The 19678-nt window shown below is 38.7% G+C and overlaps 1 protein-coding gene across 3 annotated transcripts in view; it reads right to left on the reverse strand.

Annotated features, from left to right (window-relative positions):
- Window positions 1–11326: 11326 nt before the first annotated feature.
- LOC126686101 (uncharacterized) overlaps window positions 11327–19678 on the reverse strand; it is a 31539-nt gene continuing 23187 nt past the window's right edge. Inside the window, exon 3 of one of the 3 annotated variants that reach the window (XM_050380129.2) lies at window positions 11327–11539. The gene's annotated coding sequence lies outside the window, so the exon portion shown is untranslated. Of the gene's footprint in view, window positions 11540–18309; window positions 18435–19059; window positions 19180–19678 lie in introns of those variants that run through there. The other 2 variants (XM_056106451.1, XM_050380130.2) reach the window with 2 other exon arrangements.

Consider the following 19678-nt stretch of genomic DNA (forward strand, 5'->3'; position numbering starts at 1 on the left):
TTCAAAACAATTATGATGCTGCAAGACGTCAATGATCTCATGCTCTATAGAGTGTTCCCTGCGATGTTAAAAGGATCAACGCAGAAGTGGTACTCATACCTCAAAGCTGGCTCAATCGGTTATTTTTTCAATCTTGCCGCAGAATTCAAGGCACGTTTCAGAACCATTATCCCCATGCAAAAGAGCTCTAGTGACCTAAGGAAGTGCAAGCAAGGAGACCAAGGGACGTTAAAGAATTTTGTGGAAAGATTCAACAAGAAGGCAGTCAAAATCGAAAATCTGAATCATGATACCGCAATTGAGGCCATGAAGATAGGAACTCGATTCGAAGAACTCCGAAATAAAATCCTGATGAAAAAACCCACCATCTTTCAAGATATAATGCTAATAGCACATAAATATGTGGAATTGGACGACTTTAACCAAGCAGCCTGAGGCGATGAAGCAAGGCAGCTCCAAATATCGAGGGAATAAAGAGGACAATAGGCCTCGGATGCAGAGATTTGGCGAATTGAGCAGACCCTATGACTTCACTCCATTGAACCGAGCCCTAGTCTATATACTCAATTGGATGAAGCAAAACCGAGTGATGTTCAACACCCCCAGGAGGATGGACCCGGATAAAGAAAGAGACAAGAGCAAGTATTGCCGTTTCCATGAAGGTTACGACCATGACACAGACCGCTGTTGGGACTTGAAAAGAGAGATTGAGCAGTTAATCCAGTCTGGAGTGCTGAGGAAATTTGTCCACGAAAAGACTGGAGAAAAAAAAGGAAGGGAGATACTGCAGAGAAAGAAGAGCAGAACAAGAAGACTAAAGAAGTTGCAGGAGTCAAACACATAATTGATGGAGGTTAGCCCTATAGCAACTCTAATAATAAAAAAAAGGAACAGACAAGGATCTACGAAAATTTTTGCAATTGAAAGGGAGACAACTCAAGAAGTCTCCTTGGCCCAGAAGATGAAGGACATGTACGAGGACCTCACAACGACGCACTAGTGATAGAGGCAGTAATACAAAGTCATCTGGTCAAGCGGATATTGATAGATGAGGAAAGTACCGTGAATCTGTTAACCCTGGAAGCATTCAAAGAAATGAAAGGATCTGTCACAGACTTATGAAAAGCATCTGTCCCACTCATTGGTTTAGGAGGAAAGCCAATGCGACCTGAGGGAACTGTGAACTTATATGTGGAGTTAGGCGAGAAGAATGAAGGACCCCTTAAGAAGTTGCACGCCAGTTTAATGTGGTGGACTTACCTTTAGCCTACAATGACATCTTTGGTAGGCCTTTCTTGTACCATTCAAGCGCAGTAACTAGCATCATGCTGTTAACCTTGAAGATACCAGCCTCAAAAGGTACGGTAGTAGTGCGGGGAAGCCAAGAAATAGCTAGGGAATGCTGCATGGTGACAACAAAAGAAGAAAGCTTACCAATCGCCACATTCCCAGGAATCGTAGTAGATGAGGAGGAAGCAAGAGGCGCAGAACCAGTCAGAGAGATGGAAGAGTTCGAGATGACTGAGACATAAACAGTAAAAGTGGGAACTGAGATCCTAAAGGAGATAATAGAAGAAATAACATCCATTCTGAAGAAAAACGCTGAATCATTTGCCACGGAGCCAACAGAAATCATGGGAGTTGACCCGCAAGTAGCATCACACAAGCTAAACATAAAACCAGGCAGCATGACTATAGTGCAAAAGAAACGACGATTCATGGAAGAGAGATAGAAGATAATCGCAGACGAAGTTAACGTACTAGAAGTAGTTGGATTCATTCGAGAAGTATACTAACCCGACTGGGTAGCCAATGTGGTCTTAGTCAAAAAGTCAAACGGGAAGTATAGAATGTGTGGAATTCACAGATCTGAACAAGGCCTGTCCCAAGGACAGTTACCCACTGCCGAATATAGACCAGTTAGTAGACTCAACCGCATACTACCTCCTATACAGCTTTATAGATATAGCACAAGGGTACCACCAGATACCCATGGACAAAAAAGATCAAGAGAAGACCTCCTTTGTGACGGACAAAGGAACGTATTGCTACAATGTCATGCCATTTGGATTGAAGAACGCTGGAGCAACGTACCAGAGATTAGTGAATTTCATGTTCCAAGATCAACTGGGAAGAAATGGTGAAGCCTATGTCGATGACATAATTATGAAGAGTGTGACAGCAGAAAAACACGCCCAAGACTTAGAAGAAACCTTCTTGGTCTTGAACAAATTCAGAATGAAGCTTAACCCAGCCAAATGCGCCTTTGTTGTCAAGGCGGGCAAATTCTTGGGATACTTGATTAGTCAACGAGGGATAAAGGCCAATCCTGAGAAGATCCAGGCCATAGTAGACATGAAAGCCCCACAAAATGTGCGAGAGATACAGAAGTTGAACGGTCGCGTAACGCACTGGGACGTTTTATTTCTTTAGCTAAAAAGTGTTTGCCATTTTTCAACCAGCTAAGGAACATGAAGAAATTCACATGAGATGAAGTTTGCCAAAAAGCCTTCGAAGATCTAAATTCATTCTTGACCAAACCACCATTATTGAGTAGGCCTATTGCAGGAGAAACGTTGTACCAATACCTCTCAGTAGGGAAGGAGACCATCGCCTCTGTGTTGGTCAGAGAAGAAGGGGAATAGCAGCAACCTATCTACTATATTAGTAGGACGCTCAAAGGGGCAGAGCTCAACTACCCAACTATTGACAAACTAGGACTAGCCATAGCAGTGACTACGAAGAAGCTGAAGCCGTATTTCAAAGGACACACGGTCATTGTCCGCACGAACCAGCCCTTACAAAAGGCCCTCCATCGTCCAGAGACATCAGGAAGGCTGGTGAGCGGGTCAGTACAGCTTGGGGAGCATGATATCATGTACGAGCCAAGGAAGACGCTGAAGGCACAAGCATTGGCAGAATTCGTCGCAGAGATGACAGAAAAAACACCCGACGCAGTCACAAAGGATATAACTTGGAACTTATTCGTAGACGGAGCCTCTAGTGAGCAGGGAGCAGGAGTAGGAATAGTTCTAATTCGGCCCCAGAAGGTCGTCGTAGAACATGCATTACATTTGAAGTTCATGGCTACCAACAATATGGAAGGTACACGAATATGTTTGTTATTTACCTGTTTGTTTAATCTCACTAAAACACTCATGTCTTACCAACGATTTAGTAGAATACGAGGCCTTTCTAATAGGTCTCGCACTAGCGAAGGAAGTGAAAGAAAAAAAGTTGTAGATCCCAATTGGTTACCAACCAAGTTCATGGAGAATTCCAAATGAAGGATGCCAATATGGCAAACTACACGGGGAAAGCGAAGGAGATGCTAAAAGAAATAGATAAGAATGGAGGGAAATGGGAGATAATCCCAATACCCCGAGAAGAGAATACGAGAGCAGATGTCCTAGCTAAAGCAACTGCAACAAGAAACTATCTATACCTTTCACTCCACATGAGGGAAGAGAGGGCTAACCCCATGGTGGATGAGAAAGAAGTCCTACCCATCGCAGAATTAGATCCTTGGATGCAACCCATTGTCACATACTTAAATAATTGATTAATCCCAGAAGGAAGGGCACAAGCAGCTAAACTAGTACGAATATCCTCTGTCTATTCCATAATACAAGGAGTCTTGTACCAGACCTCGGTCACACACCCATGGTCCAAATGCATCTCAATTGAAGAAGGAACTTACGTCTTGAAAGAAATCCACGAGGGAGAATGTGGAGCAAATGAAGGAGCAGCCACTCTGAGTAGGAATGCATTACTCTAGGGATATTATTGGCCGACTATGAAGAAAGACGCAGAAGACATGGTCAAGAAGTGCGATAAGTGCCAAAGGTTTGGCACAATCATAAGAACCCCTGCGGCTCACCAGTCTGCAATTGGAAGCCCTTGGCCTTTCAAGACATGGGGAATGGACATACTGGGACCATTCACCCCAGCTCGAGGGTAAGGCAAGTTCATAGTAGTAGCAGTAGACCACTTCACCAAGTGGTAGAGGTGCAAACAATGAGTACCATAACGTCTCACACCTTATCAATTGGCTAACCAATGAAGTCATGAGCAGGTAAATTTCAAAGTTCTTTAAATAATTTTCGAAATACGGATTATACTAATACGCAACAGATATGGCACGCCACATACTCTAGTCACAGACAACGGGAAACAGTTCGATTGCACCAAGTTCATGGAATACTGCGCTGAACTAGGGATCAACTTGAAGTTCACCTCTGTAGCACATCCACAGACAAACGGCCTTACTGAAGTCACTAATCGACTATCCTATCTGGAATCAAGAAAACGCTAGGAGACCTAAAGGGAAGATGGGTTGATGAACTGTACCACGTAATATGGGCTTAAAGAACAACGCCTAGAAGAGCAACAGGGGAAACACCTTTTCGTCTCACTTACGGAAGAAAAGTTGTCCTCCCTGTGGAGATGGGAATGCCCACACTCAGGGTACAAGTCATAGATGCAGAACGCAACAAAGACGCAATCAAGCTGTGTCTAGACCATTTGGGGGAAAGGAGGCATCAAGCATATGTCCGTGTAGAAGCTTACCGCAGACAGATGACTAAGTATCATAATGCCCGAGTCAAGGAAAGAAGCTTTTTAGAGGGAGACTTAGTCCTCAAAAAAGCAGAAATAGGCAAAGGTGTTGCAGGTGTTGGAAAGCTCGAACCCAATTGGGATGGACCGTATCGAGTCACATAAGTTGTGAGAACGGGGGCATATAAAATAGCTGACCTAGAAGGCACACCATTGCCTAGAACCTGGAATATCAAAAATCTGAAGAAGTACCTTCAGTGAAAGATGTAACAAAGAATGATGAATAAAGTTTCACCTTTTGTTCCTTTCACTTTTAGTATTCTTTTAAATTTTTACACATGACTATGACTCAATGGAAAGGCTCAATCAATACAAGCAAATGTAAACATAATTCATAAAGTATTGCAAATGTTCAGAAATTCAAGCAGACAAAAGAAGGGTTTCCCATGAAACTCTCCAAGCAAAAAAAAAGTAAACAAAAGTACTTAACATAAGTAGAACGAAAAAGAAAGCTAGCTAAGGCCCAACATACGGCCTATTCCACTTCCTCTAGATGGGTCGCTCCCTCCTTTTGACCAATTGTATCTTTTGAATTTTTCTCTTCAACAAGTTCCTCGACTGAGTCAGGAACGGAAGAGTGACGATCCTGAACATCATAAGTTTCAGCCTCAAGACGTTGAAAAACGTTAACCACAGCCAAAGTTGTCTCAGTCGCAGAAACCTGACCTAGCGTCTCTTCGTCTCGCTGGGTATTAGGATTATGAAACTCTATTTTCTTATTAGATTCTATATCATCCTTCACACCTTCATTAATGACATCTGATGGAAGCACCGGCGAAACAGACAGCCCAGCCTTCTGAGCAGCAACCTTGGCCGCAACCCGTTGACCCAAGGCCCAGAGATCAATTGACCGAAATTTGTTGATGTCATAATCCGGGTAGTCCTCACACACTATCTTGATCACAGTGGCACAGACGTCAGTCAGACATCCACTCATGTACACATTGGCATCCCGCTTATTATTTTGTTGTTCTTGAGTCAACCTCTCATACGAGGCCTAAAGTTGCAGCATAGCACATTCGCGATCACCGACTTTCTTTTCAAAAAATTTGATCCGGTCCATAGCTGTCTGATTCTGCTTGCTCAACTTAACCCTCTCTGCATACATAGTATCTCGCAGATGACTCATCTCTTTCTCATGTTTTTGGTGCAGTAACGCAGTCTCTTCCATCTTGTGATGAACTAAAGCATTCCCTTTAATGAGCTGTAGACAGAAACATACGAGGCAAGAGCATAAGGACATAGAACGAAGTCCCATAGTATAGTCACAAAGCGCAGAAACAATAAAAGCCAGACAGGAAAATCTAACCTGCAATAAAGCTGAATCAATCTAGTCACAAGCACCAGTACCAGTGCAACTGTCCCAAGCCTCCATATCCTTCGAAAATTGTACAAATTGAGAAAACAGAGAAGACACCTCCGGGGAAGAAACAGACAGCCCCTCCACATTTCGCTCTAACCACTCCCTAGGATTAGGGCAAGAATCCAAGTTCTTCTTAAGACATTTTTGCAGAACCTTGCTTGGTTCGATCACGAATATATCGCGCTTTCTTGCTAGAAGTAGGCGGCAGCATTGGTTCAGAAGTCTTCTCAGTTTTGATAACTAGCTTAGGAGGCAAAGATAAAAGCACAGGCTTGGACCCAGTAATGACAACAGAGTCATCCTCAAAAGTAAGAATCAAAGCATCAAGAAAATCGTCCCCTATTCATATAAAAACGAAAAACCAATAAAGATATATGCAAAAATTACAGCACTAAGAAAGGACAAACAAGAGGCATACCCTGAGACGTAGCTGTCAAATCTACAAAAGATAGAAATGAAGAAGAACGACAAGACTGTGACAGTGTACCATCACTTTCAAGAGGCCCCTCAGTCACAGTATGAGGAGGAAAATCGATATGGGGAAGCTTATGATGAAGGTATTTATCCACTAAATCATAACAATTGTATAGATGGGCTTGGGCGTCATCTACTAAAGAATCTAATACCTCTGAGTCAGTAGTACAAAGTGGGGAGAAAGATAGGGACACAGAATCATCAACCCACTCAGAAGGGAAATCAACAAAGGCACTCTCATGACTCACAATAAAGAAGGAGCGTTGCCAACGCTTCGTAATCTTGGGTAAAGCATCTATTAAGCGTCTACCCCGGTGAGCAGCCAAACGATGATAAAACTCGTTACTTCTACGAGTAATAAAGAAAAGCTCATTAAGAAGACCTAATGAAGGAATCAATCTGACCCAACGGGATCCCATGACGAAAGACTCAATCAACGGATCCAAAGGGAAACGCAACCCACAATGAAATTGTTCCTTATAAACAACTACTTTCCCAGTACCCACACTTTCATTGGCACCCGTACGAGCACCAGAGACAGAAAGAGAATAAGAAACTGAAATACCATAGTCATTGCGAATCTCATTCAATGATTCCCTATCAATATTGGTGACAAAAGAACCTAAGGAACTACGATAATCTACAGCAGCACCAGAAGAAGGGAGTGACACAGAAGACCGAGTATGTGCCAAAATCAGTACGAAAATTCAAGAAAAGAAAAGAAGTTTACCTGGAAACCACAAGGAAGAAGAAATCTGAAAGAAGAAATCCGAAAAAAGACAGTGTCGATGAAAGAATAGAGAAAGATTTAAAATGATCAAAAAGGAAGAAAGTGAAAGGAAAGATGAAAGAAAAAGAAATTTAAAGAAGAGTCTAGAAAACCGTTCAGCAGTTAATAGCTAAAAACGTGGCACGCATTCAGCAGCATGAAATGATGAAAGTTCAAATTTTGAAAAAATGGAACTGAAGAGGCAATCAGTCTCAACAGGTAAAAAGAAGAGAAACTCAAGTCAGGCCCAAAGACGACCCAATAAACAAACATAAATGCTTGAACGACATAATTTCGTGGGGAGGGATTAATGATGGATATCACACAAGAAATAGTACCAGAGGGAAACTAGGAGACGCAGATCACAGACGATGTAACCAGTCAGCAAGTCCCTGACCCAGTACCTAACAACAACTAACACAAATCAGCAGATCAGCCCGTTATCCCAATAAATCAGGGATAACTACGAAAAGATAACTCATCCTAACAATAAGATGAGTTCAGAATAGAGGAGGAGACTCCTAACACATCACAATGACCGAAAGTATACATATAATTAGACCTAAGTCATGTAAACCCTAATTTCACTCATATTCAATAATCAATCTTTATTGCAATCCATATAACTTAGGTATCAGAGGGTGTTCGAGCCAACACCGTCTCGAATCCTTCTAACCAATTTCTTCATGTAGGTTGGATCAGACTCAGACCAGCAGTTCAAGAACCAGTACTTTTCGGATATGTTATGAGAATCTTCCTCGTTTGACATTATTAAAAAATAAAATAAGTGGCGGGAAACAACGAATCTAAGATACTAAAACCTAAATATATCAACAAAACTGGAAACCAAAAGAAAAACAAGAAAAATAATAAAATAAAAATAAGATCAAAAGGAGGAAAAGAGGAAGAACTTACTTATGATATTGAGAAATAAGGATGAATTAAACCAAAGAGAGAGAATAAAACGAGAGAAAAAGAAAGAGAAAAGGAAGAAAGGAAAAATGAGAAAAAACAAAAGCAAAAGTTCATATAGAAACTGAGGGGGCAACTGAAAGGTCACCTCAATAAATGAGCTTAACAAAGAGACAACTCAATGAATGTGCTAGTAGAAGATAAATGTCAGTTACAAACTGATAAAAGAAAACATGTGTCAACAAACGTCCCCAACAAGAAACTAGAGAAATAACATCTCAAAAACCAAGCACACATACACCCGAAGCCTTATAGTCAAAACCAAACATAAATATCTGACAATCAAGTGAGGGACTTGTGATAACACACCAAGTGGACCGACCTTAAAATGAGGCAACGATAAGAGAAACAGGCATAACCGAATCAGACATAACATCCGAACATGGTTGACCAACCAGGAAACGGTAAACAAAACCCATGAACAGACTCGAACGAACGATCATAACAATAGAAACCGAAGAAGCAACTACACGGTCTTACTAAGAAGAACCTCCCTGATTACTAGGCGACATCTTGAGAGAAAGTACACTGATAAGCACCTGACATCCCTGTACAAACAAAGAGAACAAACAGACCAATCTCGGGGATAAACAAACATATCACTATAAAACATTAGAAAACAAAGTGATGGTATAAAAGACCTAAGAAAAGTAGTTAAAAAGGTTAGTACTCATTTTCTCTAAGCTCTTAACTCCTTTCACTTCTTACTTCATTCTCTCACTAAAACAGTTACTGACTTGACCGTTGGAGAGGCTTGCCGGAATCCCCTTCTGACACCCTTCTAACGGTCGTGTTGTGGTTTCAGATACTTTCCTAAGGACATTCCGGACCTAAGACTGCCCGCCTAATCCGCAAGTTATCAGCATACATGCAAAGTTACAGATACTTTTAAACCACGTCGACTTTTTAAGTATCTAGCACGCGCACAGGTTTTGACCATTGGTCTGGTCAGAAATGGCTCTCGGTCAGATGACGAGAGTTGTTAGTCTCGTTAATATGGTTCTACTAGTTTAATCCAGAGTTTATTCTGGGATCGGGTTAGCCTGGAATTGGCTATTGGAGTTGCTTGTTTGTTGGGCCTCGGGCTCGTGGGCCCGGTGTATACACTATGTTACATAAATGGACTTCTTATTCGGTTTTACATCGGTTCAGGCCCGTTACGTTACAAAATATTAATCTACACTAAATTGGTTACGTCTGGGTTCAAACCGGGCCTGATTCAGAGTCCTGATGAGCCCGGAAACCAATTTGGAAGTTTGGATCGAAGTCCGGAAGATCTGGGAGCGAATTTGGGAAAGACTGACGATGAAGAACATGGCGCTGATGTGACTGCCGGTGCCAGCAGGTCAGAGTGGCGGCAGCAGCGGTGCGATGGCAAGTTCAGGGACCGTTTTGTTTTGCATCGTTCTTACTCGTTTCAACTCCGTTTTTCATGCAAAAGTAGTCAAAACCGTTTAAAATTGAACAAGGAATTCAAATATGGCACTTATATAGTGTTTAAATCTGATTTAAACAAAAAATATAAAATTGGCAGCAACTTCAAAAATAGCTTTTTTCATGGAAAATAAGCTCAAAAACATGCCAAACATGCATCCTAAGAGTTCTAATTAACTGAGTTTCCGGATTTGAAAATATTAAACACATTAAATCAGTCATTAACATGCTTATTTATCGATTTCATGGCAATTTAGCAGTTTGATTATCAAGTATAGCATGGCAATTTTACAGCTAAAATTTGCAAGTAATGCTAACATACACCCTAAATCACATAATTAAAGCAAATATGGCGATTGTGGCATGCAAATTAATGGAAAATCAAAAAGATTAATTACGAGGGTCCTCAGAATTACCGGTTTGAGTCCTTGGCTCGTTTGCTGGCGAAGTGGATGCGAAATCTAGTTTCAAATCTGATACTAGTGCTGCGTTCTTAGAGAATTGAGACGTATTAGTTTTTTAAGATCGGAAATTAGTGCGATTTGTGTGTGTGTAGTGTGTGATTTTTGGCTATGGCTATTCTTGGGGACATGCCGAATTTAGCTTGTCTAATTCTAGGGTTTATGTGTCAACTTTAGCCAGGCTGGCTTAAGGTTGATCTTTAGCGGTTTAATAAGGGTTAGGGTTTGCATAAGTGTATTTACGGGCTTGTCCTTCTATCGTTTGGATAGGTTTAAAGAAGTGTTACGTGATAAGAATAGAAGTATTAGGATTAGCTTTTAATTAATTAATTAATTAATTAGGAGTTTAACTTTAATTTTCCGATTTTGTCTTGCTAGCTAAGTAAAAAGATGCTAAAAGTCAATTTTGGAGCCTAAAAGTGTCAAGAAAGCCAAGTTATATAAATATTGATTATCCGATTTAACCATGTACAATAATATTTTAATCCATTGGTCTCATGATATCCTGATTGAATATAAGGCATGGTACTGCCATCCTTATAATATTCAATCATTAGTTTCCTGATTTCAAATAGACTGAAAATGAACTCTTTATCACTTCATTAGCATGGCCATGCATTCACTTTAGTCTATATTTTTCAAGGGGCCCATAGATATCCTACTCAAATAAATGAGGGACATATTCCTTGTTAGTCACTCACATTTCTCACATAATTACTTTCATATCCAATTACAATCTATTCCATTATCCTATTAAAGATAATGTAAGACTCTATCAAAATGTGAAATAGCTATGTAGAAATCCATGGTGATTTCAAGGTCAAAGGATTATACTAATAGAACTATAATGAGAATTACTTATGACAATGATCTATGTAGCATTCTAAAGATGGGTCATTCAGTGGCTTATTTATCACATTGTACTTATGATTTGACTTAATATCTCATATACATGATTAGTAAAACATAATCATCACTCAACATTATACTAGTCTCAATGTTCTATTAAAACTAGGGATAGATGGAATATAATTCTTTATTAAACTTATAGGTTCTACTATCAAGTCACATACTGTTGACCTTAGAAAGAACAAAGCATTCAAGTATTTTAATGTCACGACCCAAAATATTGAGCCGAGACCGGCGCTAGGGAATGGGAGTGGTAGCTCCGAAACCCGTAGCAAGCCTAAAACAACTATTATTATTTTTTTGCAAATAAAAACATAATATCATATATAAAATATTTTCAAAAAACTCTTTTAGATAGTACAATTTTAAATATTAAAATATTATATCCGAGTTTACATTTAAAAAAGACTATTTGAAATCAACTCACAAATCATATACTGACACCTACGGATTACTGCAGCTCTAATGAATTTCTACATTGTGCAAGCCAATCGACTTCTGGCACAAAGAGAATGGTCTGTCTGATCCGACTCCAGTCACCTGAAAGACATCAAAAGTGAGGAGTCAGTATTTGGGAAAATACTGAGCGAGTTTGCAAATTACTAATATTATTATCAAAATATAGCATCGCATGCTTAATACGTATGTAAATTCATGATATAAGCAAACAACAAACATTCTAAATTTCAAAGTGTGAGTCCAACTCACTAAATACGGGGACTCCAGGTTACACTGTCACCGAGTGCTCACTCGTATTGAATCTCAAAGTGTGAGTCCAACTCACTGGTGGGTCCAACCCACTGCTGGGTCCAACACACTGGTGACTCCCACCCACTAGATATGGGGCTCAGGTTACTCTAACCGAGTTCACTCTCGTATCGCATTTGTATCATATCATGCATATATATATTCAATCTTAATCACAAAGTCAGACACTCTAGACTGACTCAATACTAGTGATCACGCAGCCTATTGACACCCAATAGGTAGTTAGTTTCTTCGCATCGCATACTAGATTCATGTATTCAAAGCAATGAATAAAACATCATTCATACAAGCGGATCAATCAAACATAGTAATATCTTATACAAGCAAGTTATATAGATACGATGTAGTTAATAATAATATTCATAATATAAGAAATTAGCTTTTATAAATAATACGCAAAAGTAAATGCAACTCAGAGAACCCGCTATCCAAAACTGCATTATCGTCATACAATCACGTAGGTTCCACGCATCATTCAATCTCGTAGCTATTCCTGCTCGCCGGCCTGGTAGCTTGTCGATATGTCAGTTACCTATTCAAATCACATGTACTTCAATCTGTAAATGTCATCTGAATACTAAAACCCTAATCGTAACTTAAATTGATATCATCTCGTTCTTTAATGCAATGCTTAACTTCGATGAACTCTTAATCGTATTTCGATTCTTATCTTAATTAGGTCTTTAGGTACCAATCTCCGATTGCTTCCTAGTCCTTTACAAAACCCTAATCGTGAGAAATGAGTTTTACGTCCAAAAATAACTTTTTCGGAATCAGAAGTCACTATCGGGTCAAGGTACTTCATGTCGAGCCTCGGAATTGCATTCCCATGAAGAAACGGACTTGGAACATCGTGCCAAGCCTCTCTCACGTCGTAAGCATGGTTTCTCACGTCGTGAGGACCGTTCCTCACGTAGTGAGGATCATGCCTCACGCCGTGAGGCATCCCTCACGTCGTTAGGCATCCCTCACGTCGTGAAGATCATTTCTCACGTCGTAAGGAACCCTAATCGGACCAACCTCTAAAAGGCCCTTAAATCCATTCTGTCATGACCTCATATCACTTTAACACAAAACCCATATCGAAAACCATCAACAACGTCAAAACAATACGATTATGATTAGTTCAGCACGTTCGTGACATAACAGCCCCAAACTCTTGATTTCCAGAGAATCAAATATCAAAATTACCTTTATTTTTAGGGCTTAGAAGATAGAGAATCCTTTCGTCTTTCCAACGCAACGAGAATCGCTCAATTCCGAGTCCGAACAAAGAAATTATGCCAATCGCAAGTCCGCTCGCGTCGCGAGGTTATGTCGCACGTCGTGAGACATTTTCGCACGTCGTGCGACACCTTCCAACAGCCCCAAACATCATCTCGACATGCTACCGACACCCCTAACTCATTCCGACATGCTTCTACATCAATAATACACAAAAATTCAACTCAATAATTATCAAAACGTCAAAAACGACGTGGTTACGATTAGTTCGATTCGAACTCAACATAACAGCCATATATTCTCCAATTTCAGCAACAAAGACCTCAAACTTACCTCGATTCAAAGCTTGGGAAAGATAGAGGATCAAATTCTCGATCCAACGACGCGAGAATCACTCGATTCGGACGAGAAACGGCGAAACGGCGACGGGTCGAATTGATAACCATTTTCCTTATTTAAGCTTCCACCCTAATCATGAATCATCTGATTCATTTGATTCTCATATATATAGTTTGGCTAATTAGCCACTTTAGTCCTTCATTTTTTTAACTTAAATCATTTCTCTTTTAAACTTTCTAATTTAACCAAACGGTTAAATTATCCTTTTAATTTAATTACATACGTATTATGTATACCCAAATAAATAATACTAATCCGAAATCATTATTTCCGTGAATAATCTTTTAATTGCTATTCTCGAGACTTAATTGGCTAATTTATATTTTGGTCCTTAAACTTTTCAAAAGTTGCAATTTAGCCCAAAACCTATCCACGTCCAAATTTTAAAAGGTCTCCGATTGACCTGAAACTTTTACCATAGATACTTTAAAATATTTCGCGGACCTTGGCGAAATAGTTTCCATTACGGGATTAATATTTTATTTTATATTAATTTTCTAATCTTTCTCTCAAATCCCGCTAAATTGCTTAATAAAATCTACTCTAAATTCCTGATACTATTAAATTAAATCCATCCTGACTTAATTTATCGGAATTCGCGGTACGTGGCACGATTTAATTACTTTGAAATATATGGGGTATTACATTCTTCCCCCCTTATAAAAATTCGTCCTCGAATTTTCATATACCTTTCTTATATACTTTATTCAACAGGTATTCTTACCAATTCCCATAATTTTGCCAATATACGAAATTGATATTCCTATTCCTGTACTACTTAGATCATAACTTCAATTGTCATCGATGACCTTCATGTCATTATCTTCTTCTATCGTGACGCCAGGCGTATTCTTATGCCTCGTGTTTCCTTACCATTAACCTCTTTTCTTTGGTCTTGTATACATAACCTTTTCATCTGTTCCTTATCTGATATTCAATACTATAAACTCTTGTCCCTATAATTGAACTTTCAGTTTAGTACTGAAGTCCAATGATAATTCGTCCTAATGATGTCTTATCACTAAAGGTGATAATCTTTGTCATTCGGCATCTCTTTTATGACGACACTAGTCGTATTCATATGTGCTTGTAATTCTCCGTTCCTGATTCTTGACTTTTGTCCAATACGTCTAATCCTATTATTATTCGTCATTGAGTGATGTAGACATTCAAACAACTCGTACTTCACTACTTACGTATTCTCTCTTGTATTGTTGTTCCCGTCGTCTGATTATTATTCATCGTAGTGCTAGGAACTTATCCCATTATCCATTATTATTCTCGCATGAAAATTATTTCAACTTTTATCGTCGTGTGTTGCTTTTGGCAGTTTCGTCACTGTCACCATCATCGCGTATCGTGTATGCTCTTATTGATCTTCAAATTCGTTAATCCCTTATCTCATCTATCCAAATGCGTTCTCGTGCTCTCATTGAGATCTTTGTTTATCCTTACCGCAAGCGTAACCATTCTTATAATTGCTATAGTATCTTGATCCTCGTGATCATGTACTATATTTGGATCCTTATTGCAATATTTGGCACTTTATACCCTATTTACCTTAATCTTCTTTTGATGTACCTTCCTCCTTTTAGTGAATATTTCACTATCGCCTCGTCGTGATCTATATTTTGAAACTTAAATGTTGACTTTAGTATTAACCCTTAGGCTATACTCGTCCTTAACTTCTTATATCATTTCAATTATACTCTTCTCTCCTTTATCGTCTTCTTGACATAGTTCGTCTTTCGATTTTCAAGAATGCTTTTAGCATTCATTGTCATAATCCAACTATCACATATCTATTTCTTCTTTTCAATATTCAATCTTGGTTTGGCTCTTAGTTACTAAAATATTTCTCTTTACTATCATGTAGCGTTAGGCTTACTTCTCATTACTATACATGATCTTGCTATTTTTACTTGTTACTTCTTTCTTCTATCTATACCGTAGATGTATTTCTTCATAATCTCTCTTCGATCTCTTATTCTTAATCAATCATTAGGATTAGTAGCCTTAGTGCTGTAATCCCACGAGGCTCTCTTTCTGTATTCCATGTCTTTATTCTTATCTTATTTCTCATTCATCTCTTAATACATTGTATTCATCTTTATTGTATCTCGTATCTCTGGCACTCTTTGCTTTTGCACTCATAACATCGATTATCGGTAGAGAGTTGTAGTCCACTCCGCCTGAATTCCTCGATGTAGTGTATTATCAATCATGTGCATATCGTCTTATAGTATCCTTACCGACATCTTAACTATCAGTAAAGCCAATCCTATTGTCCATATCATCATTATCCCTTTCAGCCTCTATCTGTCCATGACTACATAGAGTTCAATCTAGTTGATCTTCTCGTTTATTTTCCGTGTGATTTTCTCTTTTCGTTTCCTCGATCACTCTTATCGAGTTTCTTGCAACATACGCAAGTTGTTCGTGCTTTCTCAACTCTTATTATTCTAACCAATTTCTTAGTGTCCTTAATCTATCTTTTAATTCTTATACCTTATCATACACGTCATACCCCTCTGGCATACCTTACTTTCATCTCCTATCTTCTTCCCCGATCTATCTCATGTTAATTTCTTTAGTATGGCTCAACTCCGATATTAAATCTCTTGATCATATCTTCTCATATATCTGACTACCTAGAGCTTTCACGTTTTACTAATCTGTTTCATAATTAAAATCTTGAGGTGGAAGTTTCACTCTTAATCCACCTATTGCAGTACTTGTCGTTTATATCTCGATCTTTCTTATCTTATACTTCAATTATTCATTTACATCGTATCTCCTGATCTCATTACTTTGATCTTTCAGATTATCCTTAATTGGAGCTAATGGTAGAAAGAATTCCCCAAGTCGGGTCACAAACTTAGTTCATATTATTTGGTCTATCACTGCTCTGATTGCTTGTCGAAACCAATCATGGGTTAAACCTTTCATCGACATCTTAATCAATAATATTATTTGTCCTTCATCCACTCGATGTGTAGGAGCATCTTGCTTTACTTCTCCTAGAGGATTTAACATACCGCTTGATCCGTTAAACTCTTTTAGTCTTAACTTATCCATCGTCCTATTATTGGCATACGATTCCTTATATCAGTTACTTTTACTGCTAACTGATTCATGTTGACGCTGGGTTGTTGTGGCACTCCCGATCCCTGTACATACTCACTTTATGTAGTTAGGGTACCATTGACCTTCATCTTGTTCCTGGCCTCTACTGGCCAGATGGACTGGGTTGCGTTCGCCTTCGTTACTTTGATCTTCTTCTCACATCTCATACATTTGCTATGCAACGACACGCGTTCAAGCAATTCCTTGTTCATAGTATAGTGATTATATAAAGGAATCCTGGTGAATTTCTTAAAATATAACACCTACTAGTCATCACAACTAACCGCTGTCCACATAAGTTGGACCTTAGGAACATCTCCTTCCTTTTGGCCTTTTATGATTACGTCTCTTATTGCTAGTTTTCTGAGTGCTCTGACTAATTTTAGTCTTAGCAAATTATCAAAACATATACTCGCGTTGTATATGTTATACGCATATTAGTATCCTAGCTATAAGCATCTATGTTGAGCGACCTCAAAGAAAATCAGTGTCTCCTAGATTTTCTTTGGTTATGTATCGTATTTTAAGTCCTGTGAGCATTACACTCACATAGACTTAACCAATCATTAAAAATATCTACGCATAACATACATGTGCTATGCGTTGTTAATCGGATATGCTTTGCTATCCAAACACATAAATTATTCTAGTTGTATACTAGTCTATCCAATCAAGACTAAGTTTATTAGCTAGAGGCACAAATACTATGTTCTCGAGATTATACGTATTCGTTCTTCGCGTAGCCTCGATCGCAACTTGATCTTGAGAATTTTACTTCCGTTACAGAGTTGTGGTCTAGGTATACTCATACTAAAAATAAAACTCTTGAAAACGCTTTCAAATAAAATGACTGATTTGAAAATTCCATTTAAATCTTAGCAAAATTGTGCACTAGGGTGATGACGTCTCTCATCCCCAAAGAGTTGCCACATCTCACCTCTTCGTCTGAACATAATGCATATGATGCATGTCCTATTAATGCATGTACTGATGTATGTAATGATGTATTTCTATCAATGTCGTGGCAATCATGTATTTCTGTATCGGGTCTAGGCACAATTATGCTTTTAGAATCTTTAAACAAATAACTTTAACAAGTTATAAACTTTAAGTTTTGTAAGTTCTCTAAACCTTAAAACTCTGTATCCGGCAAGTTTCTCCCATTTATGACGTTTCATACTTCTCTTTCCATACACATCTTGACGTCTCGATTAACCGACTTTCATAGCATCTCTCGCGTTATTTGATACTAAAAACACATATGCTTACTATCAATAACAATCATAACAACTATATACTATTCATAGGAGGCATTACATCTCCTAGAAGTTTCATCTAAATAATCATATCATGCAAGCACATCTTATCAAAAACAAAATTATACGTATATATCCCGTATATACGTGTCACGAAGAGCAAATAAGCAGTTCACAAGTCAATTTATTATACTTATCACAAAACACTTCATGCAGACGACTGGGATCAGACAAAGCTCAACTCTATAGCTGCAGTAGTTCCTAGATTACTTAACCGACAAACGCATCTTAGCAGAGGTAACTGGACAAACTGCTCTGATATCAAATTTGTCACGACCCAAAATATTGAGCCGAGACCGGCGCTAGGGAATGGGAGTGGTAGCTCCGAAACCCGTAGCAAGCCTAAAACAGCTATAATTTTTTTTCGCAAATAAAATCATAGTATCATATATAAAATGTTTTCATAAAACTCTTTTAGATAGTACAATTATAGATATTAAAATATTATATCCGAGTTTACATTTAAAATAAACTATTTGAAATCAACTCACAAATCATATATTAACACCTATGGAGTACTGCAGCTCTAATGAATTTCTACATTGTGCAAGCCAATCGACTTCTGGCACAAAGAGAATGGTCTGTCTGATCCGACTCCAGTCACATGAAAGACATCAAAAGTGAGGGTTCAGTATTTGTGAAAATAGTGAGTGAGTTTGCAAATTACTAATGGTATTATCAAAATATAGCATCGCATGCTTAATATGTATGTAAATTCATGATATAAGCAAACATCAAACGTTCTTAATTTCAAAGTGTGAGTCCAACTCATTAGATACGGGGACTCCAGGTTACACCATAACCGAGTGCTCACTCGTATCGAATCTCAGAGTGTGGGTCCAACTCATTGGTGGGTCCAACCCACTAGTGGGTCCAACCCACTAGATATGGGGCTCAGGTTACTCTAACTGAGTTCACTCTCGTATTGCATTTGTATCATATCATGCATAAATATATTAAATCATAATCACAAAATCAGACACTCTAGACTGACTCAATACTGGTGATCACACAGCCTATTGACACCCAATAAGTAGTTAATTTCTTCGCATCGCATACTAGATTCATGTATTCAAAGCAATGAATAAAACATCATTCATACAAGCGGATGAATCAAACATAGTAATATCTTATACAAGCAAGTTATATAGATACGATGTATTTAATAATAATATTCATAATATAAGAAATTATCTTTTATAAATAATACGCAAAAGTAAATGCAACTCATAGAACCCGAAATCCAAAACTGCATTATCGTCAGACAATCACGTAGGTTCCACGCGTCATTCAATCTCGTAGCTATTCCAGCTCGTCGGCCTGGTAGCTCGTTGATACATCGATTACCTATTCAAATCACATGAACGTTTAATCTGTAAACGTCATCTGAATATTAAAACCCTAATCGTAACTTAAATTGATATCATCTTATTCTTTAATGCAATGCTTAACTTCGATGAACTCTTAATCATATTTCGATTCTTATCTTAATTAGGTCTTTAGGTACCAATCTCCAATTGCGTCCTAGTCTTTTACAAAACCCTAATCGTAAGCAATGAGTTTTACATCCAAAAATAACGTTTTCGGAGTCCAGAAGTCACTATCGGGTCAGTGTACTTCATGTCGAGCCTCAGAATGGCATTCCCATGAAGAAACAGACTTGGCACATCGTGCCAAGCCTCCCTCACGTTGTCATCATGGTTTATCGCGTCGTGAGGACCCTTCCTCACGTCGTGAGGATCATTTCTCACGTCGTGAGGAACCCTAAACGGACCAATAGTCCGCCTTGATGTGATTCCAACCTCTAAAAGACCCCTAAATCCATTCCTTCATGCTCTCATATCAC

This window comes from Mercurialis annua, linkage group LG6 (genome assembly GCF_937616625.2).
Source record: "Mercurialis annua linkage group LG6, ddMerAnnu1.2, whole genome shotgun sequence".
In the NCBI taxonomy this organism is placed as follows: Eukaryota; Viridiplantae; Streptophyta; class Magnoliopsida; order Malpighiales; family Euphorbiaceae; genus Mercurialis; species Mercurialis annua.